At 44.0% G+C, this 25,329-nt stretch overlaps 1 protein-coding gene, 3 long non-coding RNA genes and 1 pseudogene across 4 annotated transcripts in view; 2 read left to right on the top strand and 3 right to left on the bottom strand.

The window, feature by feature from the left end:
* Nucleotides 1–25,329, top strand: part of LOC143732106 (transmembrane protein 132C) — a 383,833-nt gene that overhangs the window by 147,572 nt on the left and 210,932 nt on the right. The window lies entirely within an intron of this gene.
* On the bottom strand, nt 5,813–6,473 carry LOC143732618 (uncharacterized; annotated as a pseudogene).
* LOC143732114 (uncharacterized) lies at nt 20,852–21,416 on the bottom strand. The gene is made up of 2 exons (XR_013201051.1): nt 21,328–21,416; nt 20,852–21,294 (listed from the first exon to the last, which is right to left on the bottom strand). It is a non-coding gene; the product is annotated as an uncharacterized LOC143732114 (long non-coding RNA).
* LOC143732115 (uncharacterized) lies at nt 21,209–22,466 on the top strand. Its single transcript, XR_013201052.1, has 3 exons — nt 21,209–21,248; nt 21,519–21,584; nt 22,425–22,466. It is a non-coding gene; the product is annotated as an uncharacterized LOC143732115 (long non-coding RNA).
* LOC143732113 (uncharacterized) overlaps nt 23,310–25,329 on the bottom strand; it is a 38,601-nt gene continuing 36,581 nt past the window's right edge. The window contains exon 3 of the long non-coding RNA XR_013201050.1: nt 23,310–23,501. This is a non-coding gene — a long non-coding RNA (uncharacterized LOC143732113). The remainder of the gene's footprint in view (nt 23,502–25,329) is intronic.

Raw genomic sequence — 25,329 nt, 5'->3', positions numbered from 1 at the left:
TTCCGAGCACACAAAGGACCAAACAAAATCATTTAAGTGGGAAATTCGGAAATATAGATGATACACGAGTTGCTGGGTTGTGATGTCATAAGAGGTATATTAATTTGAAACATAGCTGAAAGCAAGTTTGTTGTGAATGGTAATGAATGATTTATTTTAATGTTAAAGTATTTAAATAATTTCAAAGGCATAGAACAGCATATATATATATATATATATATATATATATATATATATATATATATATATATATATATACATTAATTATAAGCATTTATATATACATTAATTATATATTTATATAATTTTTAAAAAAAAAACATTAAATGGCACTTTCTGGAGAGTTTTGTGCAAAGAAATGTCGAAATTGAGTATTACATGATACGTGAAAAACTGCAAGGATAAGAGCATATACTTTGCATTGTTGTAGTAAAACTACAGCAATGCAAAGTATATGCTATTTACCTTCCAGTTAGGATGTACAGTATGTGAGCGGAGTGGAGCGGCAACAATTTCCCCTCCGCGCTCCAAGAATTTAATAATCACTCCGCTCCAGCTCCGCTCCGGGTTCACCATTTACCGCTCCACTACTCGCTCACTGATATCAGAAACACCGCTCCGTCTTCGCTCCCCGAGGAAATTGCGAATAAAGTATTTAAGTAGCATATGCTTTGAAATCTCACAAAATTTCTCCTCATCATAATATATAGGCATATTAAATAAAAAAAAATAAAAAAAAATATTAGGAGAATAGCTTCAATGTGGTTTATTGGATAGTGTGCAAACTTTTCCTATGCCATGCTATGCTTATTGCATGGTTATCAGCATTAAAAGTTAAATATCATTGCTGCTTTTTGCAGAGCATATTTTGTTTGGAAAGAGGAAAATATCTACGTTCTCATCAGTTATTTTATCTACGGGTCGCTACATTTCTTACAGATTTCTGCTCATTCGAAATCAAATACCGACAGTAAGATTACATTTGTTTGAATGCAAGGCATTAGTGAGAAAGCGATAGCGTAATAAGTGTTACCTGTTTAAAATGTGCTTTCACCCGATCCAGCCCGATCTCATGAAAGTGCGTAGGCTATAGAACAAATTTTATTTATTGTAGGCTACCGTTTACAAAATAGTTGTTGCTTGCATAGCCCATGATAAGTAGTTTTCGCGTGCATATATGATACACACTTTATGGTGTGCACGCACTTCACATCCCTAATAACCAAGGGGTTTAGTGTGTTTCATTTGCACGCAAAAACTATTTTTTGGCGTATAAATGGCACGAGAAATAAAATTCGCACATTCATGAGATCGTGTTGCCTATTCAGTATAGGCTTGAGAACCTCCCGCAGTCACTCATGTCCATCGGTGTCATCATAACCTTCACATTTTTTCCTGATTTGAGTGATCCATCTGTATAATGCTAGCGTAATGTGTTTAACGTGTGAATCCTTAATAAAAATGCAGTTCTATAATGAGCCGTTGGCATGATTTGTACTCGTGATGGAGCGGTAGTGGAGCGCTCTCGGAGCGAGTGAAAACCACTACGTTCCGACTTTTAAAAAATCCGCTCCGCGCTCCATTCAAAATCACATCGCTCCACTCCTCGCTCCGCTCACACTCCACTCCGCTCACATACTCTGTGTAGTATCAACATGAATTAGGACATTTAGCAATTTACATTACTGGTAATCAGTCATCACTTGATTACACGTTGTATTACCTTGTTATGATATATAGTGACCCATACAATATGTGCCAAACATAATGTGCACATGAAGAGACAGTGCAGCATGACAGTAGCAACAGCTGAGAAGATTTGGGTCTGTGGTGACCAGGTCCACCTCACAGAAAATTCCTTCTCCCATTCCCTCTCTTTATTACTACAACACACACACACACACACACACACACACACACACACACACACACACACACATCCTACTCTGCATCATTTCTCATCAAGATATGCACAAGTCATAAAAATGAAATCAATCTATCCTTTTGGAAAGGTTGCTTGGTAGCTAAAAGTAGGTCTAGCAAGTCTTATATTTCTTTAATTCACACAGATCAAAAACAAATATGCTGACTGAATAGATTGCTAGTTTATTTTCAGTAGCCAGCTAGCAGTTCTCTTGGCAGTTTGCTGATAATCCGGTGTCCGAAGTAAAATGCTCAAAACATCTCCTGAGAAAAATCACTTGGTCAACCTAGTCTTGGTTATTTAATTTTGATTTAGTCTTATTTTCCTTACCTTGTCATCCAAGGCCAGGCAATTTTGTACATTTCTGGAACTTTTGCGCGCTTCCACATCCCGCGCAACTACGGATCTCCCAGGAATATTCATTATATTGCTGCGTACATCTATCCGTGTCACCTAGATGCGCGTGCGCGAGCGGTGCGCGATCATGGTCGACTGACAACGAAATTAAGCAGCTGAACAAAAATACGGCCGTGTTCCGATTGTTCTCATCTCAGCTCCGCCGAGACAAAATAGGCATGCCATTTCAAAAATCTTTCATTTATTGTCAGAAATATGTTTTCAAAAGCATCACTTTCATCAAATTTTATGTGACATAATTTCCAGTAGGCAACTGACTGCAAACGAGCAGGCTTATGTGCCGGAGCTGAGCCCCGGAGGGCCCCGGTTCAATTTAACCTGTATACCATGTATAAGTGATGACAATGAAGAATTTCCATCATTTTAAAATTTAGTTGTAGGTATTTAGGTTTATTAATCACAATAAAAACTATGTTTAGAGAAAGAATTTGAGTGAACATTTTAGATAAAAACTTGTGAATATCAGAATATCAGTTTGATTTTTGTTTTAGCAGCTCTTAAAACTCCGCTTCAATAGCTTCAAACTCCACAAGTTTACGACAGAGTTTCACTGGAAGCAAGAATATATTACTTTCTGTACAGAGAGTCACAAGATCAATATTGCAAATGTACCTATTTGATTAGTGACTTAGAAATAGTGCTGAATCAATGTTATTTCATAAAAAAAAATTTAATCCCAGATTTCAATGTGGTCTCAACCTGTGTGTACTGATCTGCCTTCTATATACAGTATGTACCCGCTATATATATTTTGATAATGACTTATTTAGATTAATAGATTCTGCAAATTTTATCAGATGATTCTGTCATTCATAAAATATTGACTTTGAGAGGACTTGAGAACATTATGCAGCAGATATGATGAGACCTTATTTGATACACATTCTCTCTCTCCCTCTTTCTCCCTCTCTCTTGATCGGATCTCTTCCAGCCCATCCTCTGTTCCTCTCACTTGCTCTCTTTGTTTCTTTTGTGTTTCTTCTTTGCTTGCTACACAATCTAAACACGTTCCAAGTGAAGAGATAATTTTCTCTGGCATTAGTCACAAAAAAGAAAATTAGATGCTGAGATCTTTTAGGTTGGCCTATATGTGTCTTGCACCTTTCTTCTTTCTACGCTATCATTAAAGCAAAGGAAGCCACACATCATCAAAATAACAGCTGAACTAAAAGGGTTTGTAGAGAGAAAGGACCTTTATACATGAGTTATTTATGAACCTTTAAGACAATTCTCATGACGACAAGGACAGAATTGAGATAATGAGTTTAGCCGCTGGCTCCTTTTTATCATGTCAACGCCTGTAAAACGCAGAAGACTATTTGCATATGAATGAGCTCATTCATAAAACTCACTGTTGCATATTTTGTTTGCACAGATATGTTTAATCCATCGCAAAGTGAGATGTAGTATTGTATATCAAGTTCAAATATTGGTCATCCACTCGCTTGAGATTATTTATTTTACAATAAGCAATACACAAGGACATCAAGGACAATTTTGCTGCCCTTCACAGTTGTTTCTTGTCAGAACAGGAGTATTTGTGGTTGGTCAGGGCTGGACGTCAGAAAGAGTACATCATGGTAATAGTAAGTCTTCTTATAAAATATAAAATAAAAAAGTCTTTCTGTAGCAAACTCAAAATATAGTGCTCTCCAAAACGATTGTCATGCCCAACATGTTGAAGATGGGCAGCAAAACATGCTGAAGATTAGCACAGCAAATTGTTTCCACACAAAAGCAGTTTATTCAGAGTACTGAGGCATCTCTTCTATTGACTTCCCTTCAAACTAAGCAGCCTTTCCCTGTTTGTCCTTAACGCCTTTTTAAGAATTCAATATTTTGCTGAGGTTGGTTGTAGTTGGTAAGCTGATTATGTCATGATTTACTGCGCTCCTATTGGTTCTTAAGTCAAGAGAAAATTCAGACCCTGTCTGATCTCATTGGGCCTCATTTATCAATCTAACGTAGAAACGTGCGTTGATCCGAGTGCAGAAATCATCTTATGACAGGTTTCACATGTGATTCACAAAACATTCTTAGGCCGCCAATCCCATTTTACGAATGATCGTATGTTGAAATATGTGGCGGCTCAAAACAATCGTCATTCAAATATCACATCCTCAAAAATTCAAGGTTTACAAGCCTCGGCCCTAGAGTTTTCGACATGGAGAAACGTAACCCTGCCAAGAAAAGGAAGTAATCTCATGAAAGACAAATTGGTCTTACTCCAAATACACCCGTTAACCTCACAATTATACATTAAATATTACATTAATTTATATGAATATTAAATGCCGGTAAACAAAACGAAACATTTACAAACACTATAGCCTAGGCTATTTTACATCACTCCACAACAAATCCTTTAAATTTAACGGTATTCAGAACAGTACAGGGATGAAAAAAGTAGGCCAAGCTATAAATTATATATTAAAATATCAAATAAAACACAAATTATAGGCTATATGGCATTCATTATAAAAAACATACAAACATCAAGCCAAAATTGTATTTATTTAAAGCAAAACTGAAACGGCATTGGGCACGTCTCTCTCATTAAGCAAGAATCCAAATGTTTTTGCCATGTAACATTTGGTTGCTAAACTATTATTCATTACGTAATCAAGGCTTTGTACTTCACTCGTGTTACAAGTACACTGCACATAAACTTAATCTTCAGAGCTGCTCTGATAGTCATTTCACAAGCATTTGACCATTTTGAGTTGATAAAAATATTGTCTGCTAACCACAGAAACTTCACTAAGGTCTTCACTATAACTCAGCAAAAAAGTTCAGTCTAACTTCACAATTATGGAAAAGCTACATTCAAGTTCACCCTGCTATAGTTTACTTCAGTGTTCCAAACCCGAAAGTGTAATCCAAGATCCAGTTTTGCATTATAATATAGTGCATCCTAAAAGTAATTACAACGCTTCACTTTTTCCACATTTAGCAATGTTACAGCCTTATTCCAAAAGGGATTAAATTAATTATTTTCCACAAAATTCTACAAACAATAGCCCATAATGACAACATGAATGGAGTTTGTTTGAAATCTTTGCAAATTTATTAAAAATGTTAAAGAATTTATTAAAAATGTATATATAATTATTCACAACCTTTACTCAATACTGTGTTGAAGCACCTTTGGCACCAATTACAGCCTCAAGTCTTTTTGAGCATGATGCTACAAGCTTGGCACACCTATTTTTGGGCAGTTTCTCCCATTCTTCTTTGCAGAAGCTCTCAAGCTCCATCAAGTCAGTGCACAGCCATTTTCAGATCTCTCCAGAGATGTTCAATCAGGTTCAAGTCTGGGCTCTGGCTGGGCTACTCAAGGACATTTACAGAGTTGTCCCATAGTCACTCCTTTGTTATATTGGCTGTGTGCTCAGGGTCGTTGTCCTGTTGGAAGATGAACCAGTCTGAGGCCCCAGTCTGAGGTCCAGAGTGCTCTAGAGCAGGTTTTCATCACGGAGGTCTCTGTACATTGCTGCATTCATATTTCCCTCGATCCTGACTAGTCTCCCAGTTCCTGCCGCTGAAAAAGATCCCCACAGCATGATGCTGCCACCACCATGCTTCACTGTAGGGATGGTATTGGCCAGGTGATGAGCGGTGCCTGGTTTCCTCCAGGTATGACGCTTGCCATTCAGGCCAAAGAGTTCAATCTTTGTTTCATCAGACCAGAGAATGTTGTTTCTGATGGCCTGAGAGTCCTTCAGGTGCCTTTTGGCAAACTCCAGGCTGGCTGTCATGTGCCTTTTACTGAGGAGTGGCTTCCATCTGGCCACACTACCATACAGGCCTGATTGGTGGAGTGCTGTAGAGATGGTTGTTCTTCTGGAAGGTTCTTCTCTCTCCATCGATAAACGCTGGAGCTCTGTCAGAGTGACCATCGGTTTCTTGGTCTCCTCCCTGACTAAGGCCCTTCTCCCCCAATCGCTCAGTTTGCACGGGCGGCCAGTTCTAGGACGAGTCCTGGTGGTTCCAAACTTCCATTTACGGATGATTGGGCCATTGTGCTCATTGGGGCCTTTAATTCTGCACAAACTTTTCTGTACCCTTCCCCAGATCTGTACCACGATACAATCCTGTCTCGGAAGTCTACAGACAATTCCTTGGACTTCATGGCTTGGTTTGTGCTCTGACATGCATTGTTAACAATGGGACCTTATATAGACAAGTGTGTGCCTTTCCAAATCATGTCCAGTCAACTGAATTTACCATAGATGGACTCCAATCTCACGTATGATCAGTTGAAACAGCTCAATTTTGAGTGTCATGGCAAAGGCTGTGAATACTTACATGCAATTTTTTTTTATTTTTTTTTTTTATTTTTAATGAATTTGCAAAGATTTAAAACAAACTCCTTTCGTGTTGTCATTATGGGGAATTGTTTGTAGAATTTTTAGGAAAATTATGAATTTAATCCAATTTGCAACATAACAAAATGTGGAAAAAGTGAAGCACTGTGAATACTTTCCAGATGCACTGTATATTTTCCCTTAAAAGTGCAACAAAGTCAGTCCGTCTACTAATGAGGATATCCACAATATGATTACATAGTGACCTTATACACTAAGTTCTCAGTACGTACTGTAAATACACAGCACTTTAATAAGAAATATGACCAATATGTGTTCTGTATGTAAGTGTGTTTGTGTGTGTCCGTATCCGCTTCTCTCTGAAATGGAGACTAATTGGTGGCTCGTATAGGTCTGACCAGTGTTCATACTCCTTGCGTCTGTCATCCATCATATTTCATGCACTCTGATGTGAGGAAATGGTGCTAAGCTAAGCGGGCGTTGGGACGAGACCCTATTCCACTTGCAGTTTCTGCGAAACTACACCTTCACCAAGTTACAGGACACACAAAATTAAGAGTCGCTCCCAAGGACCATTACCCTCATGTCCCTAGAGACACCCAGTTATTCACAGACGAACACAATAGACATTGTTACATACAAAAATAATCTTGTCTATTATTTTGGTAAGAGGTGACTATATACTTTCCTTCAACTATACCTTTTCTAAACCCAACTCAGTTTATATGTAATTGAATTTGGCCACAGGCCATGTGGTGTGAGGATTTTATCTATTATATTTCTATTTGATCTCTGTAAAGTCTGCAGAACCTAAAATAGCAAATGTAGATAGTATTACACCATATGTATAGAAGAATATGGTATTTAATAACCTGAGATTCAATAACCCATCATACCTCTGGACATTCAACACTCATATATTACATATGGGCTACAGGTGTTTCTTCAACTTCCAGCACTTTTATGTAGGAGCTGGTTTTTATTAAAACTAACAGATCTTTTATTTCTTTTCTAAATGTAAAATATAAAATGTCATCCTACCTTTGACATTTATTTTTCTAAATGCCTTGTATGTACAGATTTCATACATAAAAGTATATTCTGTAAAGATGTTTTATTTTTTGTTTCAGATTTTACTGCATGTTTAAAACTATGATTATGATCAAAATGAAGAGTGAAATACATTTTCAATATATTTGAAAAAACTGTGAAATTTATTTCTATTAATTAAAAAAAAGGTCTGACAGTTAAGTTACACCACAACAATTTTATGCCACTTTTTCATAAGTTAGATGTTTGCCAAGAGACCTGGTCAGTGACGAGCTAGGAAAAAATAGTTGATGTGTGAAAGAAAATGAAGATAAACAGAAGTTGTGAGAAGTATATTTTGTACTGTACAAAAAAATATTTAGTGAAATTATGCAAGAATTTGTTTTTAGGATAAATAAACTGCTGTCATGGTGATTAGACTCAGCAAGATGCCTGAGTCTGACAATTTATTACAAAAATGTTGTTTTCCCTACATCAAGGAAATGGTGGCAATTACTCTCAGAAAAAAAAGGAAAAAAGATTCTAACTACACCACATTCAAATTATTAGGGTCTATAACTTTTTACTTTTTCTTTTTTTCTTATGCTAACCAAGGCTGCATTTATTTAATCAAAAATACAGTAAAATAGTGATATTGGGAAATATTATTTTACTTTAAAACAAGAGTTTTCTATTTTAATACAGAAAATATGCTGATATTCTAATATGCTGACTTGCTGCTCAAGAAAAGTTTGTCATAATTATCAATGTTGAAATCAGATGAGGCTGCTTAATATTTATTTGGAATTTAATTTACAGGATTATTTGATGAAAATAAAGTTGAAAAGAACAACATTTATTTTAAATAAAGGTATTTTTGTTAAGTTATAACTGTCTGTACTGTCAATTTTTATAAATTTTAATGTGTTTTTGCTGAATAAAAGGATTACTTTCTTTCAGAAAAATTCTTACTGACCCCAAACTTTTTGAACTGTATATTTAAACAATTATATAAAATTAAACTGTTGGTTTTCTAAAATTCCAAGGGCTTGTATCTAAAGTTAAGAATAGGCTACACACATGTTTTGGCTGCATCACCTTGAGGGGTAATGGAAAGCCCTGCAGCCATTAGAAACTGCTGTTGATCTTGAAATGTGCACCCAGGGGTCTGAAGAGAAATGTGCTGATTCATGATGTCTGATCGAAGAGTAAAGACAACAGGAAAGGGCACAATCTCCCACCTTCCAGGTGCAATTCATTTTCGAAAGGGCTTACTGAGAACAGTGATGGGCAGTACTAATTCAGATTGTTAGAGTAATTGTTGTCAGAGATTGTGCATAAAACAACGTCCACTACAGCAACTTTTCTGTAAACTAACTGTTTAAGCAAATTTCCCGAAACCTTGTAGCTGTGTCCACTCAACATCGCAATTCACCTCATTTGACAAATGCCGCTTGGCAGACATTTCATGAGAGGACTTTGCTGTTGCTGCAGAAATGAGGCACTTAGTGTCTCGAATTTACAAGAGCCTCATCAGTCTTAAGTCAACACTAGCTCCTATTTCGGGTTTGTTGCTAAGGAATGGGATTTGTGTTGCCAATTTGTAATTGAGTTGACTCTGTAACAAGAGTGTAGGAGGAATGAGCAGAGAACAGCCCCGCTAACTCTGGGAATATGAGTCTGCCTATAAATGGCTACTAGGAGTGCCTGGATTTCATTAATTGTACTTTTTCATGATAATTAATCCAACATCTTAATTTTCGATCTATATTTATCTTCACATGTACTGCTACATGCCTCACACTTCCTTTAAAGGGGTCATACAGCATCACCATTTTATTATTCCTTGAGGCCTACTTATAATGTTAGTCATGTTTTTTTCTTTTTCTAGGAAAAAACATTGCAACTTTTTTCTACTCTCTCTCTCTTAGACTGAAACTGTTTCTTTCTTTTTTTATCTGCTGCTGCATTGATCACTTCTTTGTAAAACTGCATGAAAAGAGAAGAGCATTCAGACCAATACTCTGGTACACACTGCTGAAAAAACATAGAAATCAAACTAATTTGAATGAACGCAGCTTAAAAGCAATTGTAGCCCTTCCAGTTCAAACCGCCCACTCTAAGTGGGACTCGAACCCCGGCTCTAACAAGGAGGCTAAAAGACCAGTCAGTCGCTAGAGCGCCTTTTGAGATTAGGGGAGTGAGGTGTACACACACCTATCTCACTGGCCTACGTCTGTTACACAATGACCATTTGTTGCCATTATGATTTGACATGACAATAATAATAATGAAAAATATTTGAAATATTTTTTTTTAAATAATTTTTTCATGCCTTAAAATAGCTTGAACATAAATCTACACCCTTGCTTCATTTAATATATGTGTATTTATGAATATGCGAATTAGTCCACACCTCTGCTCAATCACATCAGCTTGGACTACCTATTCACTTGGTCTGCCAACACTAATGGCAAGTGGAAATATTGGTTTATTCAGACATATATGATTAGAAGAAGAAGATGAAAAGCCAATTATACAGGGTCATCTACAAGTTAATGTATCAGAATAGCAATGCGTTCATTGCGTTTATTAGCCTTTGGTTTGTCTACATTATCAAATAGCTAATAATGGGCCGGTTTCACACAGCTGTCCCAGCTTTCCTCCATGCATGAATCAACATTTTAAATGAATTAGTTGAGTGAATGATTTAACAAATTCACTTAAGGTGATACTGTCAAAAATGTGTGTGTGTATTTCAAACTTCAGCTACAAGCCTTTGGACATGTAAAATATGTAAGGAATAATTGACAATGGGCCGTTGAATTATTAGAAAAATAATACACACCCAAGGTGTCTCAGTGGATGCTCAGCTCCCGGATCAACAAGCAGGTTTCCGAAGGGACAGATCCTGTACAGACCACCTCGCCACCCTACGTAGTATTGGAGCAGTCGCTGGAGTGGAATTCGGCCCTCTACGTCAACTTCATAGACTATGAGAAAGCCTTCGACAGCTTGGGCCGAGAGACGCTTTGGAAGCTGCTCAGACAGTACGGGGTGCAAGAGAAGCTGACCACCCTGATTCGAAACACGTACCAAGACATGTCATGCAGAGTGATACACGGCGGCCAGCATTCGGACAGCTTCACAGTGAAAACAGGAGTTGACAAGGTTGTCTACTGTCACCTTTCTTTTCTTGCTTGCCATCGACTGGACAATGAAGTCCACCACTGAGGGAACAAGAAACGGGATACAGTGGACCCCTTGGATGCAGCTGGAAGACCTGGACTTTGCTGATGACGTAGCACTTCTCTGCCACAGACATGCCCAGATGCAGGAGAAGACATCACGACTAGCAGAAGTATCAGCAAAGGTGGGCCTTAAGATCAGCAGGAAGAAAACACAGATGATGAAGATTAACAAAGCAAACAACAGTATTGTCATGCTAGATGGACAGCCTCTTGAAGAAGTGGACTCCTTTGTCTACCTTGGGAGTGTAGTGGACAAACAGGGTGGCACAGACAGTGATGTCTGACAGTGAAGGTGCATGTTCAAGGTCTAGTGGCCTGACCACACTAACAACGACAAGCTCTGGCAAAGAGCCAATCAAGAAGCCATCACCCAGCTGATAGGGAGGAGAAAGTAGGGCTGGATTGGACCATAGACTGTAAAAAAATATTGACGTAGTGTCCGTGACGTCACCCGTAGGTTTCTGAAGAGCGTTTTTGAAGCCTAAAGTGGCGGGGCCAACCGTCGCCATCTTGGCAGCGCGTCATCTCTTGTCACTCCCGGATAAAGGAAAATGGGCAAAGAGGCGGGACGTGGGTGGAGCTGAGGTGCTAATGCTATGGTACTGGCCTCACGCTAAAGTGACAGCTGAATGTAGATGTAAAGCCAATAGTTAAAGTTCATGTTTTTGCCCTTCGAAATACTATAATAATTAAAATACGTAACTAAAAGTATCGTGATGCATAATTATTCTGCTAGTTAAAAATGTATTATCATGCAGTAACTTACAATATTGCTCTGAGCTTGTGCGTTTGACAGTCATACATGCACATACATGTCAGTCAGCATGGCATCGCACGTCAAGTTCGTAAAGAGCTTTATTCAGTTCAGTCGATTTTAAAATCTGATTTTGGCCGCCTCTCAATTTCTCAATTGGGTTAAACCAAAAATATTACCTCAGAAGTTCAAGTAAATGCACTAGAAAACCGCGCTCATTCAAGGGCGGGCTTCTATTGCATGGACGGAGAGAAACGGAGAGGTAACGCGATGGCTAACAGACAGCAGACACACGGCTAATGATGACTATAACGACAGCAGCGGGAATCCACCTGTCACTCAAAAGTGGACACACCCTTAATTATGCAGAACTTTAAATATTAATCAACTAAACGGATGAGTTATAAAAAAAAATCACCCCCCTCACAGTTGTTATGAAAGGAAAAATTAGCTGTATAGACCAAAGCCACATAGAGAACCAGGCTGTAAACATGTTTTTTTCTGCTGTAAAGTTGGTAATTTTAACATGGGGGAGATACAGATTTCACTCACTTGTGCAGCCAGCTTCAAGCGGCCAGTCAATGATTTGCAGTTTAACTCACTTCCTTGTTGGTTTCAAGAGAGAGACGGGGAGGTTGCCGCTTGGATTGGACACACATTACGTAAACCAAAGAGAAATGTGACATGCCAGTACCTCACTTGGAACCCTCCAGGAAGACGAAAGAGGGGACGGCCCAAGAACAGCTGGAGGCGAGACACTGAGACAGAGCTATAGAAGAGTGGTATCACCTGGACTCAAATAGAAAAGACAGCCCAAGACCGTGCCCGCTGGAGAATTGTTGTCGATGGCCTATGCTCCAGGAGGAGCGATGGGCCTAAGTAAGAAAGTAAGGTGTTTGTTATTATACCTCGGCCCGGAGTAAATTATTCTGCTTATACTACGGTTACCATACCTCAAAACATTGTTCAGATGATGTATTTCAAGACATTTGTCAAGTTTTTGTCATTAAAACGCTCTTGTTTGTAGGACCAATTTCTTACGCATCTAATTTCAATGCTCCATTGTTGATTCCAAAACTTAATTTTAGTAGTAACGGAGGCTTCAGCCACTGATAGCTGACTATTGCAGTTATGAGAGAGAGCGAGAGAGAGAGAGAGAGAGAGAGAGAGAGAGAGAGAGAGAGAGAGAGAGAGAGAGAGAGAGAGAGAGAATAAATTACCGGCTCAGTAAGTGCGTCTCTCAATAGTGTTCGGCAGCAGCATCTTTTCTAATAACGAAATGTACTCGGTTACTAACGTAACCTCGGTTCTCTCTAGAGAGGGAACGAGTACTGCATTATATCTTACGCTATGGGGGAAAACCTCTTTTCCACGAGATATTGAAGCCAAAAATTATCCTTAATTTTGAATTAATGTAAAACGCTGTGCAGCAGCATGCAGACATAGGCAAGATGGCTTGCGCGCCTATTGGCTGCCCTGCGGCAACAGCAGCAGCCTATCGAGAGAGGCTCTGGGTGACACATATCCAATGGGGGCATTTTGCGCCCATTTCGTCACGTCCCGCCAGAAAGGGCGTGGTCTCGCCCTATAAACATAGCTCGATTAGGCTGGTACAACTGGTTTTCATCGCCGAAGCGAACCAGAGCTGTGTATGCATGGCAAGATACGCAGTACTCGTTCCCTCTCTAGAGAGAACCGAGGTTACGTTAGTAACCGAGTACGTTCTCTTACGAGAGTATCTCTCGTACTGCGTAATATCTTACGCTATGGGGAACACAATGCAAAACGCTGTGCGTACTGGGATCTGACACCAAAGTCCCAAGGGCAGTAGCCCGGGGCTCATATAGTGCATAATCACCATAGACTCACAGAGAGTCGGAGAAGAGAGGCTGCAAGCATCATTCCCCATGAAATAGCATCCTACAGGAGCTAGTTATGTTAACATTGTTTAATGAGGCCACGCCTCTCGTGGAGTGTGCTCAGACACCCAAAGGACACTGCAAGCCCTTAGAAGTGCAAGCCAGTGCTATGGCGTCGACTATCCATCTGGATAGGCTCTGTTTTGATGCGGCCAGTCCCTTGGAGCATCCGCCAAACAAAACGAAGAGCTGTTCAGTCTGTCTGAAGACCGTCGAGCGGAACACATAAGCTCTCAGAGCCCTGACAGGGCAGAGGAGACTCGCATCCTTCTCATCACAAACCGGGAGGGCGCACAGGGAAATAACCTGGGCCCTGAACGGTGTGTTGAGGGATGTGGGCACGTACCCGTGCCTTGGTTTGAGTATGACTTTTGAGCCATTAGGCCCAAACTCCATGAATGACTCGCTTACCAAAAGCGCTTGAAAGTCCCCTAAGCGCTTCACTGAAGTGAGAGCCATAAGGAATACCATTTTGAGAGACAGATGTTTCTTGTATGACAAATGGATTTGCTCGAATGGGGCACCTTTCATGGCTTCCAAAACCGTAGAAAGGTCCCACACAGGGACTGAGGGGGGTCTGGGAGGATTCAGCCTCCGACCAGGTCGTTTTTCCCCAGTGACTGGCCAGATGTCGGTTTTGCAAACGCCACTATGGCCGCCACGTATACTTTGAGCATGGATGGGGTTCTGCCCTTATCCAGCAGCTCCTGAAGGAAGGAGAGCACTTCTGTAACCCCGCAGTCTGCGGGTGAAAAGCCCCGAGCTTGACACTAGGCAGAGAACACTGACCACTTTGAGGAATAGAGCCGTCTAGTAGACGGGGCTCTAGCCTTCGTGATTGTATTTAACACTCCCTCTGGGAGGTTAGTGGGTACCCGTTGATGGCCCATGCATGTAGGGACCATAATTCCAGACGAGGATGCCAAATCGAGCCCTTTGCCTGAGAGAGGAGGTCTCTCCTCACCAGTATCGGCCACGGGGCAGTGCTGGTCCGCCGCATCTGGACTGGGAACCAATTCTGGTCTGTCCAGAGAGGAGCCACGAGTAGCACTGGGCATCCGTTTTCCCTGATTCGTTCCAGCACTTGAGGCTGGAGCGAGATGGGGGGAAAAGCATAGAGGGGGCAGCGGGGCCATACGTGGGCCAGCGCATCCCTGCTCTTGGATAAAAAGTTCGGACAGTGAGCGCTTTCTTGGGACGCGAACAGGTCCACCTGCGGTCTGCCGAATGACTCCCACAGCAGTTGGATCGTCTGCAGGTGCAGCGACCATTCCCCTGCTGGGACATTGTTTCTGGACAGACGGTCTGGTCCCAGATTCAGGTGACCAGGCACATGCGCTGCTCTCAGTGAAAGCAGGTTGTGCTGTGCCCAGACCAGGAGGCGTTCCGTCAGCCTGTAAAGGTTTCGGGACCTGACGCCACCCTGGTGATTTATGTATGCCACCACTGACATGTTGTCCGACCGGACTAAGACGTGGCGACCTTTTATCTGGGGACAAAAGCGCCATAGCGCGTTGTCGACTGCCAGCATTTCTAGACAGTTTATGCATAGGACCTTTTCCTGTTCTGACCACTGGCCGAAGAACGGTCTGCCCTCGAGCAGCGCTCCCCATCCTGAGGTGGAGGCGTCCGTGGACACCACCGTCACACTCGAGGGAGTCCCCAGACTCACGCCTGACTGATACCAGTCGGCTATTTTCCAAGGTTCCAGAGCTGAAGCGCATTTCATGTCGACCCTGAGGCGAAACAGACCAGAGGTCCATGCTCGGGGTGGAACCCGCACTTTCAGCCATAACTGCAGTGGGTGTATGCGAAGCAGGCCCAGCTGGAGTACTGAAGATTCCGAGGCCATGAGGCCCAGCATTTTCTGAAACCTTTTGAGCGGGACTATAGAGCCGCGGCGAAAGGATTTTGCGGCGCGCTGAATGTCCAGTTCTCACTCTGGCGACAGACGTGCTGTCATAGACAGCGAGTCCCGCACTGTTCCCAGAAAAGAGATTTTCTGGCTTGGAAACAGCGAACTCTTCGCCCAATTGACTGTGAGACCCAGATTCTCGAGATGCTCGAGTAATGTGGTTCTGTGTTCTATGAGCTCTGAATGTGATCGAGCTAGAATCAGCCAATCGTCCAAGTAGTTCAAAACTTGCATGCCTTGAAGTCTCAGGGGTGCGAGGGCCACGTCCATGCACTTCGTAAATGTACGGGGTGCTAGGGATAGGTCGAACGGTAGGACTGTGTATTGATATGCCTGGCCCTCGAAGGCGAATCTCAAGAATCGCCTGTGACGTGACGCTATTTGTATTTGGAAATAGGCGTTTTTCAGATCTATTGACATAAACCAGTCTCCCTGGCGCACTTGCCGGAGGATTTTCCTGGTTGTCAGCATTCAGAACTGGCGCTTCATAAGCACTCTGTTCAGCTGTCGCAGATCTAGAATGGGTCTGAGACCCCCGTCTTTTTTAGGTACCAGAAAATATCTGCTGTATAGCCCCCCTTAGCTCTGAGCCTGAGATAAAGGTTCTATGGCCCCTTTGCTCAGCAGTTTCGCTATTTCGGCTCGAAGTAGATGAGATACTTCGTTGTTTACCGTGGTTTCGACTCGCGCCGTGTAACGGCAGGGACGTCGAGCGAAGTGTAGCGAATAGCCTCTTTTTATAGTGTTCAACACCCATTCTGTTACCGCGGGAAGCTTTGCCCACGCATCTGCGTGAATAGCTAGGGGTAGAATGAAATCCGGGCTTTGGCCGCGGCATAGCGGCGGCTGCAGAGCTTCGGTGTGCTGAGACATAAACACTGTGTTTATAGTGTGCGAGGCGGGAGGCGCGCCGATCACGGCAGGCAGCCTGGTCGCGCTCGAATTCTCAATGACAGGTTGTGGAGAGAGAGCGAGCGGGACAAACCCCGTGGGGTTGAGCGTGTCTGTGAAGGAATGTGGGCGCGGGACGGCGGGCACATTCACTGCACTGAGAACACCGTCGGCTTGTGCTGACCGAATGTGTGTCGGTTTCGTTTTTACAGAAAACGAGGGACACGCATCGTGTAGTGTTTGTGGGCACTGTGTCGTGGGCACATTCACTACATTTTTGCACAATCGACATGAGTCGATTTTATTTGTGCTAGCCCTGAACTGTGGCGGGCTGTGTGTGGGAATGGGCAATGAGACGTGGGCATTCTTACAACACTCATAACACCATCGGCCATGGCCGGAATACCAGAAAATACACCCTTTTGGGATTCATCTGGGTCGCCGTAGAAATGGCATTTGTGTGCAGGCAAGCGGGCTGTGGTGTCGGCTTGTTTACTGCAAAATACACTGGAACAGTCACATTGTTTGGAACTGAACGAGCGAGAAGTTTCGGTGGAATCTGGCCGCAGCGAGACTTAAACACCGTGGGTCTTAGCTGACTGTATGTGTGTTGGTTTCGTTTTACAGAAAACGTGGCACATGCAGTGTGTAGTGTTTGTGGGCACTGGGTTGTGGGCACATTCACTACATTTAATGCACAATGACATGAGTCGATCTCATTTGTGCGAGCCCTGCACTGTGGCGGGCTGTGTTTGTGTGTAGAAATGAACACTGGGCTGTAGGCATTTTTATTACACTCATAACACCATCGGCTGTGGCCGGAATACCAGAAATTACAATGCTTATATGATTTTCTGGGTCGCCGTGGAAACAGCATTTTTGTGCAGGCAATTGGGCCATGGTACCGGCTTGTTTACTGCAAAATACACTGGAACAGTCGCATTTTCTTGGAACTGAACGAGCGAAAAGTTTCGGTGCAAGTCTGGCCGCGGCGAGACAAAATTTTATCTGCTGCAAGACCTGGGATCGAACACAGGTCGTTGTCCGTCAGCGAGCGACTTGAGTGAAGCTGGTGAAGCTGGTGGGCGAACCGGCGAGCTATCACGGGCTGAAGAAGGCTCGGGTCTGTTTCGTCGACCTCAATGGCGGAAGCGGCGGCAGACGGCGGCCGCTGTCCATCGGTGAAGGACTCGAGCGATGCCGGCGAGACAGTGAAAATGGTGAAAAAGAGACAGTGAAAAAATGTGTGTCGCAGCGGCGAACACACACACACACACTTGCAGAAAAGGATATAATGCCGGAAAGCTTAGCAGGTAGGGCGGCTAAAGGCGGCGATGCCAGCGACTTCAGACTCAAGGCTCGTCCCGCTGTGTGCTTTTTCTCAGGCGGCGTGGCTTCTCACTCCGGATCCAGCGATGCGTGATGCTTCGCTGAAGAGATAAAAATCAGTTGTACCAGCCTAATCGAGCTATGTTTATAGGGCGAGACCACGCCCTTTCTGGTGGGACGTGACGAAATGGGCGCGAAATGCCCCCATTGGATATGTGTCACGCAGAGCCTCTCTCGATAGGCTGCTGCTGTTGCCACAGGGCAGCCAATAGGTGCACAAGCCGTCTTGCCTATGTCTGCATGCTGCTGCACAGCGTTTTACATTAATTCAAAAGTAAGGATAATTTTTGGCTTCAATATCTCATGGAAAAGAGGTTTTCCCCCATAGCGTAAGATATTCTCAGTACGAGAGAGACTCTCGTAAGAGAACTGTATGTTTATCCGCTCCAAAAACAGAGCCTATACTACATCGCTAATGAGAAATGTCTATAGGTTTTAAGTTGTTAAACTATTTTACGGATAAAAATCGTCAGAGCAGCGCTGACAACACGTTCCTGCATGAGTGTGTGTGTGTGCATTTGAATTGAGAGAGAGCGAGAGAAAGAGAGTATGCTGTCCATACATAATAAAACGTAATTTTGTGGCAAAAAACATGGAAATAATTTGTCGTTTTTATCCTATTGTTTTCTATATTTATTTGCTTGGTCAGTATCGTTGTGGGCTTTGTTTTTCTGCTGTTGTAATCAGTAAAGACCTCATAAAGACCAGATAACTGAAATCGTTTGGCGAAGTGATATGGAACTGTAATGCACTCAATACCTGCCTAGAACTACTTTAGCCCTGCGTTTCCCTGAATATAATTGCCCACCTTAGAACGTTAATCAACCAATCAGATTCAAGCATTCAATAGCACCGTAGTATAAACACATTTTAATTATATAATAGTTTAAATATACACTACCGTTCAAAAGTTTGGGGTCAAAACTATGTTTTCTGAAAGAAATTTAATATACTTTTATTCAGCAATGATGCTTTACATTTTTCAAAAGTAATAGACATATTTTGAAACATTATAAATGACTAATTCAAATAAATGTTGTTCTTTACAACTTTACATTCATCAAAGAATCCTGGGGAAAAAATGTATCACGGTTTCCACAAAAATATTAAGCAGCACTTCTAAATGGATAATAAGAAATGTTTCTAGGTCATAAAACCAGCATATTAGAATACATTCTGAAGGATTATGTGATAATGAAGACTGGAGCAATGACTAATGAAAATTTTGCTTTGCCATCATAGGAATAAATTATATTTAAGAATATAATAAAATAGAAATTATTTAAAATTGTAATAATATTTTTAACAATAATACTGTGTCTACTGTATTTTTGATCAAATTAAATTTAGCATAAGTGACTTCTTTACATTTAAAGCATAAAAAACTAACCAACCCTAAACTTTTAAGTGTGAAACATTCACAAAAAAATCTGTACGAAAATGTCCTAATGAAACAGTTAAGCTGAACATTGAATTACCATTTTTGAGGTGTAAATGTGGCTTTCATGTTTTCATATTTCCATCTAAATGACGTCAGAAACTTCAAAACAAACAGTTCTTGCAGCTTTCTTCCAGTAAATGGTCTTTTTGAAATGGGTAGCATTTTGAATGCTTTTATTTTAAAACTTCAAGGAAATTTTAATTGACCTCTTTTTGCCACATTCAGTTTCTCGTGAGCTACAGTGTGATGTTTGAACAATGCATATGTAATGCCCTTACCATTGTTTTATTGAATGTGATTGTGACCATTGGCTTTCTCACAGGAAGAAGTAATTTACTGCATGTGACATCCTGTGCAGGGTGATTTGAAGTACACTGGACACCCACAGAGACCAAGAGCACATATTGAGTTCACCTTCCTTTCAGTAAGGTCCAGAGTTCATCAACACCCTATTGTTTTAGAACAAGAAAGCGTTGTGGATGGAGAGATTATATCGGCTTTAGAGACAGAGCTGTTGGTTATGGAGGGATTTTGTGGAACCCTCTGGAACCACAAGCTCTCGTGGGATCTATTCCACATTCAACTTACAAACACAAGAAGGACTCAACTTTACCACTCACAACAACACAAGTCTCCTTTATGTTGTGTATGATGTTGTTTCATTCTGTATAAATTCTCATTTGTGCTTATCTATGGTTGTTACATGCTTTATACCCCATGTAAACAAAATTGGGGTTTTGTGACATTTAGTCCATGGTAAATATAACTTAACGGTATATAACAGGACTGCAGTTGCAGGTGAAGGTAATGGCAAGTCCTAAATGTAATGCATTGTTTCTTCATTGTTTTCATCCATGTAACTAACTAAAGTCAGTCAACACAGATATATGGAAGCTTGTTTCCGCCACGGAATAAAAAAATAAAAATAAAAAATTGGGACTTTTTATCTCACAAACCTGACTTTTTTTCTCAGATTTGCAGGTTTATATCTCACAATTGTGACTTTATAACACACACTTGCGACTTTACATCCTGCAATTCTGACTGTTTAACTCTCAATTGTGAGTTTATATCATGCAATTCTGAGAAAAAAAGTAACCTCGCAAAATTGTAATATAAAAGGCACTTTAACATTTATTTATTTATTTTTTATTCCATGGTGGAAATAACTTTCATACCGAAAATACTTATTTTGTATTTTATAATTGTATTGATCAGATAAAGACTTTTTCACGTTACCTAGTGAAAATCCAAATGTCAAGTAATGCTTTTAGTGCAATTTGGCACCACTAAGTGGCTTGTACCTGTGTCATACTGGCCTTTTCAGAAATATATTGATGTACTGTAAATAAGTATGATTGTTTGCTTTCACCATAGCTATTCTTCAGCGGAGCCTTCACATCACGGTTATGTTTTTTGCTGACAATTGTTTTGAACCTTTTGCTGCCAAGCTCCTGGTGAGGATGGAAACAGATGTCTTTCATTTCAATAAGTTTTGAATGTTTGGGTCTTGGGGAACCCTGGCATACCAAAAACACAAACTCTTCAATAAATATTTTTTTGGGGAAAAAAAGGGGCCCACAGAGAAAGAAGTCTTATATAACAGATTTATTTGCTGACAAAAGGGAAACCATACCATATGAATAAAGCACTGAATTGATCAGTAGAAGAACGCCAGTAGGTTATGCAAAATGGGCTTGGGCGGATCAGTGGAAAGCTTAATTGGGGGCAGGCTTCAATGGAGGCTTGAAAAGTTTGGCGGCGAGCTTCAATAGAGGTTTGCGGGGTTCACCGGCAAGCTTCACTGGAGGATTGAGGGCAGGCTTAATTGGAGACATGGGTGGTTTGGTGGCAAGCTTCACTGGAGGCTTGGGCGGTTCAGCGGTAAGCTTCTCTGGAGTCTTTGGGGGTTCGGCAGCAAGCTTTACTGGAGGCTTGGGGGCAGGCTTCAATGGAGGCTTGAACAGTTTGGCAGCAAGCTTCAATAGAGGTTTGGGGGGTTCACCGACAAGCTTTATTGGAGGATTGGGGGCAAACTTATCTGGAGGCTTGGGCGATTCGTTGGCAACCTTCACTGGAGTCTTGTAGGGTTCAGTGGCAAGCTTCACTGGAGGCTTGGGCTGTTCCGTGGCAGGCTTCACTGGAGGCTTGCGCAGTTCACCGGTAAGCAGTTCACTGTTAAGCTTCACTGGAGTCTTAGGGGGTTCTGCGGCAAGCTTCCCTGAAGGCTTGGGGGGTTCGGCAGCAAGCTTCACTGGAGGATTGGGGGCAGGCTTAACTGGAGACAAGGGCGGTTCGGTGGCAAGCTTCACTGGAGGCTTGGGAGGTTCAGCTGTAAGCTTCCCTGGAGTCTTGGGGGGTTCGGCGGCGAGCTTTACTGGAGGCTTGAAAAGTTTGGCAGCAAGCTTCAATAGAGGCTTGGGGGGTTCACCGGCAAGCTTTATTGGATGATTGGAGGTAAGCTTATCTGGAAACTCGGGCGATTTGTTGGCAAGCTTCACTGGAGTCTTGGAGGGTTCAGTGGCAAGCTTCACTGGAGGCTTGGGCGGTTCTGTGGCAGGCTTCACTGGAGGCTTGCGCAGTTCACCGGTAAGCTTCACTGGAGTCTTGGGGGGTTCGGCGGCAAGTTTCACTGTAGGCTTGGGGGGTTCGGCAGCAAGCTTCACTGGATGCTTGGGGGGTTGAGAGGCAAGCTTCACTGGAGGCTTGGGCAGTTCCGTGGCAGGCTTCACTGGAAGCTTGGGCAGTTCACCGGTAAGCTTCACTGGAGTCTTAGGGGGTTCTGCGGCAAGTTTCTCTGGAGGCTTGGGGGGTTCGGCATCAAGCTTCACTGGAGGATTGGGGGCAGGCTTAACTGGAGACAAGGGAGGTTCGGTGGCAAGCTTCACTGGAGGCTTGGGAGGTTCAGCTGTAAGCTTCCCTGGAGTCTTGGGGGGTTTGGCGGCAAGCTTTCCTGCAGGCTTGAGCAGTTTGGCAGCAAGCTTCAATAGAGGCTTGGGGGGTTCACCGGCAAGCTTTATTGGAGGATTGGAGGTAAGCTTATCTGGAAACTTGGGTGATTCATTGGCAAGCTTCACTGGAGGCTTGGGCGGTTCTGTGGCAGGCTTCACTGGATGTTTGGGCAGTTCACCGGTAAGCTTCACTGGAGTCTTGGGGGGTTCGGCAGCAAGCTTCACTGTAGGCTTGGGGGGTTCGGCAGCAAGCTTCACTTGAGGCTTGTGGGGTTCAGAGGAAAGCTTCCCTGGAGGCTTGGGCTGTTCACCGTTAAGCTTCACAGAAGGCTTTAGGGCAGGCTTCACTGGAGGCTTGGGCACTGTGGCAGGCTTCACTGGAGGCTTGGGCAGTTCACTGTTAAGCTTCACTGGAGTCTTAGGGGGTTCTGCGGCAAGCTTCCCTGAAGGCTTGGGGGGTTCGGCAGCAAGCCTCACTGGAGGATTGGGGGCAGGCTTAACTGGAGACAAGGACGGTTCGGTGGCAAGCTTCACTGGAGGCTTGGGAGGTTCAGCTGTAATCTTCCCTGGAGTCTTGGGGGGTTCGGCGGCAAGCTTTACTGGAGGCTTGAACAGTTTGGCAGCAAGCGTCAATAGAGGCTTGGAGGGTTCACCGGCAAGCTTTATTGGATGATTGGAGGTAAGCTTATCTGGAAACTCGGGCGATTTGTTGGCAAGCTTCACTGGAGTCTTGGAGGGTTCAGTGGCAAGCTTCACTGGAGGCTTGGGCGGTTCTGTGGCAGGCTTCACTGGAGGCTTGCGCAGTTCACCGGTAAGCTTCACTGGAGTCTTGGGGGGTTCGGCGGCAAGTTTCACTGTAGGCTTGGGGGGTTCGGCAGCAAGCTTCACTGGATGCTTGGGGGGTTCAGAGGAAAGCTTCCCTGGAGGCTTGGGGGGTTCACCGGTAAGCATCACTAGAGGCTTTAGGGCAGGCTTCACTGGAGGCTTGGGCAGTTCACTGGTAAGTGTCACTGGAAGCTTTAGGGCAGGCTTCACTGGAGGCTTGGGCAGTTCAGCGGCAAACTTCACTGGAGGCTTGGGCTGTTCAGTAGTAAGCTTAGGGGCAGGCTTCACTGGAGGCTTGAGCAGTATGGTGGCAAGCATCACTGGAAGCTTGGGGGCAGGCATCACTGGAGGCTTGGGCAGTTCAGCAGTCAGCGTCACTGGAGGCTTATGGCGTTCAGCAATAAGCTTTACTGGAGGCTTGAGCAGTTTAGCGGTAAGCTTCACTGAAGACTTCGGGGCAGGTTTCACTGTAGGCTTAGGGGGTTCAGCAGCAGGCTTCATTGGAGGTTTGGGCAGTTCGCCGGCAGGCTTTAATGGAGGCTCGGCGACAGGAGTTACTGTTGGCTTGGGCAATTCGGTGCCAGTATTCACTGGAGATTCGGGCAGTTCGCCGGCAGGCTTCAATGGAGGAAGTTCAGCAGCAGGTGTCACTGGTGGCTTGAGCAGTTCGCCAACAGGTTTCAATGGAGGCTCCGCAGCAGGCGTCACTGGTGCCTTGGGCAGTTCGCCGACAGGCTTCAAGGGAGGCTTGGCAGAAGGCGTCATTAGTGGCTTGGGAAGTCCAGTGTCAGGCTTAACTGGAGGCTTCGGCAGTTTGCCGACAGGATTCACTGGAAGCTCGGCGACAGGTGTGACTGGTGACTTAGGCAGTTCGGTGCCAGGCTTGATTGGAAGCTCGGACGGTTCGCCTACAGGCTTCAATGGAGGCAGTTCACCGGCAGGCATCACTGGATGCTCGGGTCCTTCGACAGGCTTCACAGGCAGCTCTTTGGCAGGAGTGACTGGTGGTTTGGGCATTTCGGTGGCAGGCTTCACTGAAAGTTCCGGCGTTTGGCCGGCAGAATTCAAAGGGGGCTCGGAAGCAGGAGTGACTGGTTTGCTGATAGGTTCCACGGGAGGCTCAGTGGCTGGCTTCACTGGAGGCTTGGGTTGTTCCATGTCGGTATTGGGCAGATCGCCAACAGGCTTCACGGAAGGCTCGGCAGTAGGCATCACTGGTGGCTTGGGCAGTTCGGTGCCAGTATTCACTGGAGATTCGGGCAGTTCGCCAGCAGGCTTCAAAGGAGGCTCGGCGGCAGGAGTCACTGGTGGCTTGGGCAGTTCACCGACAGGCTTCAATGGAAGCTCGACGGCAGGAGTCACTGGTGGCTTGGGGGGTTCAGTGCCAGTCTTCACTGGAGGTTCGGCCAGTTCGCCGGCAGGCTTCAATGGAAGCTCCACGTCCATTGTCACTGGAGACTTGCGTTCGTCGACAGGCTTCACGGGGGGCTCAGCGGCAGGCGTCACTGGTGGCTTGGGCAGTTCACCGATAGGCTTCACAGGGGGCTCGGTGGCAGGAGGGACTGGTGGCTTGGGCAGTTCAGGGGCAGGCTTCACTGGAAGCTCAATGGCAGGAGTCACTGGCGGCTTGGGCGGTTCAGTGCCAGTCTTCACTGGAGGTTCGGGCAGTTCGCCGGCAGGCTTCAATGGAGGCTGGGAAGCAGGAGTCACTGGTTTGCCGACAGATTCAGCGGGAGGCTCGGTGGCTAGCTTCGCTGGAGGTCCAGGCAGTTCGCCGGCAGGCTTCAATGGAGGAAGTTCAGCTGCAGGTGTCACTGGTGGCCTGGGCAGTTCACCAACAGGCTTCAATGGAAGCACCGTGGCTGTTGTCACTGGAGGCTTGGGTTCGTCGACAGGCTTCACAGGGGGCTCGGTGGCAGGAGTCACTGGTGGCTTGGGCAGTTCGCCGGCAGGCTTCAATGGAGGCAGTTCACCGGCAGGCATCACTGGTGGCTTGGGCAGTTCACCGTTAGGCTTCAATGGAGGCTCGGAAGCAGGAGTCACTGGTTTGCCGACAGGTTCCGCGGGAGGCTCAGTGGCTAGCTTCGCTGAAGGTTCAGGCAGTTCGCCGGCAGGCTTCAATGGAGGAAGTTCAGCTGCAGGTATCACTGGTGATCTGGGCAGTTCGCCAACAGGCTTTGGTTGTTCCTTGTCAGTCTTGGGCAGATCACAAACAGGCTTCACGGAAGGCTCGGCAGCAGGCGTCACTGGTGGCTTGGGTAGTTCGGTGCTAGTCTTCACTGGACGTTCGGGAAG

The sequence above is a fragment of the Siphateles boraxobius genome, unplaced genomic scaffold (genome assembly GCF_051911475.1).
Source record: "Siphateles boraxobius isolate OS27281-9 unplaced genomic scaffold, OSU_SipBor_1 9, whole genome shotgun sequence".
Taxonomy (NCBI): domain Eukaryota; kingdom Metazoa; phylum Chordata; class Actinopteri; order Cypriniformes; family Leuciscidae; genus Siphateles; species Siphateles boraxobius.
Note: the sequence above shows the minus strand (reverse complement) of the source record. Positions and strands in the feature narration are given on the sequence as shown.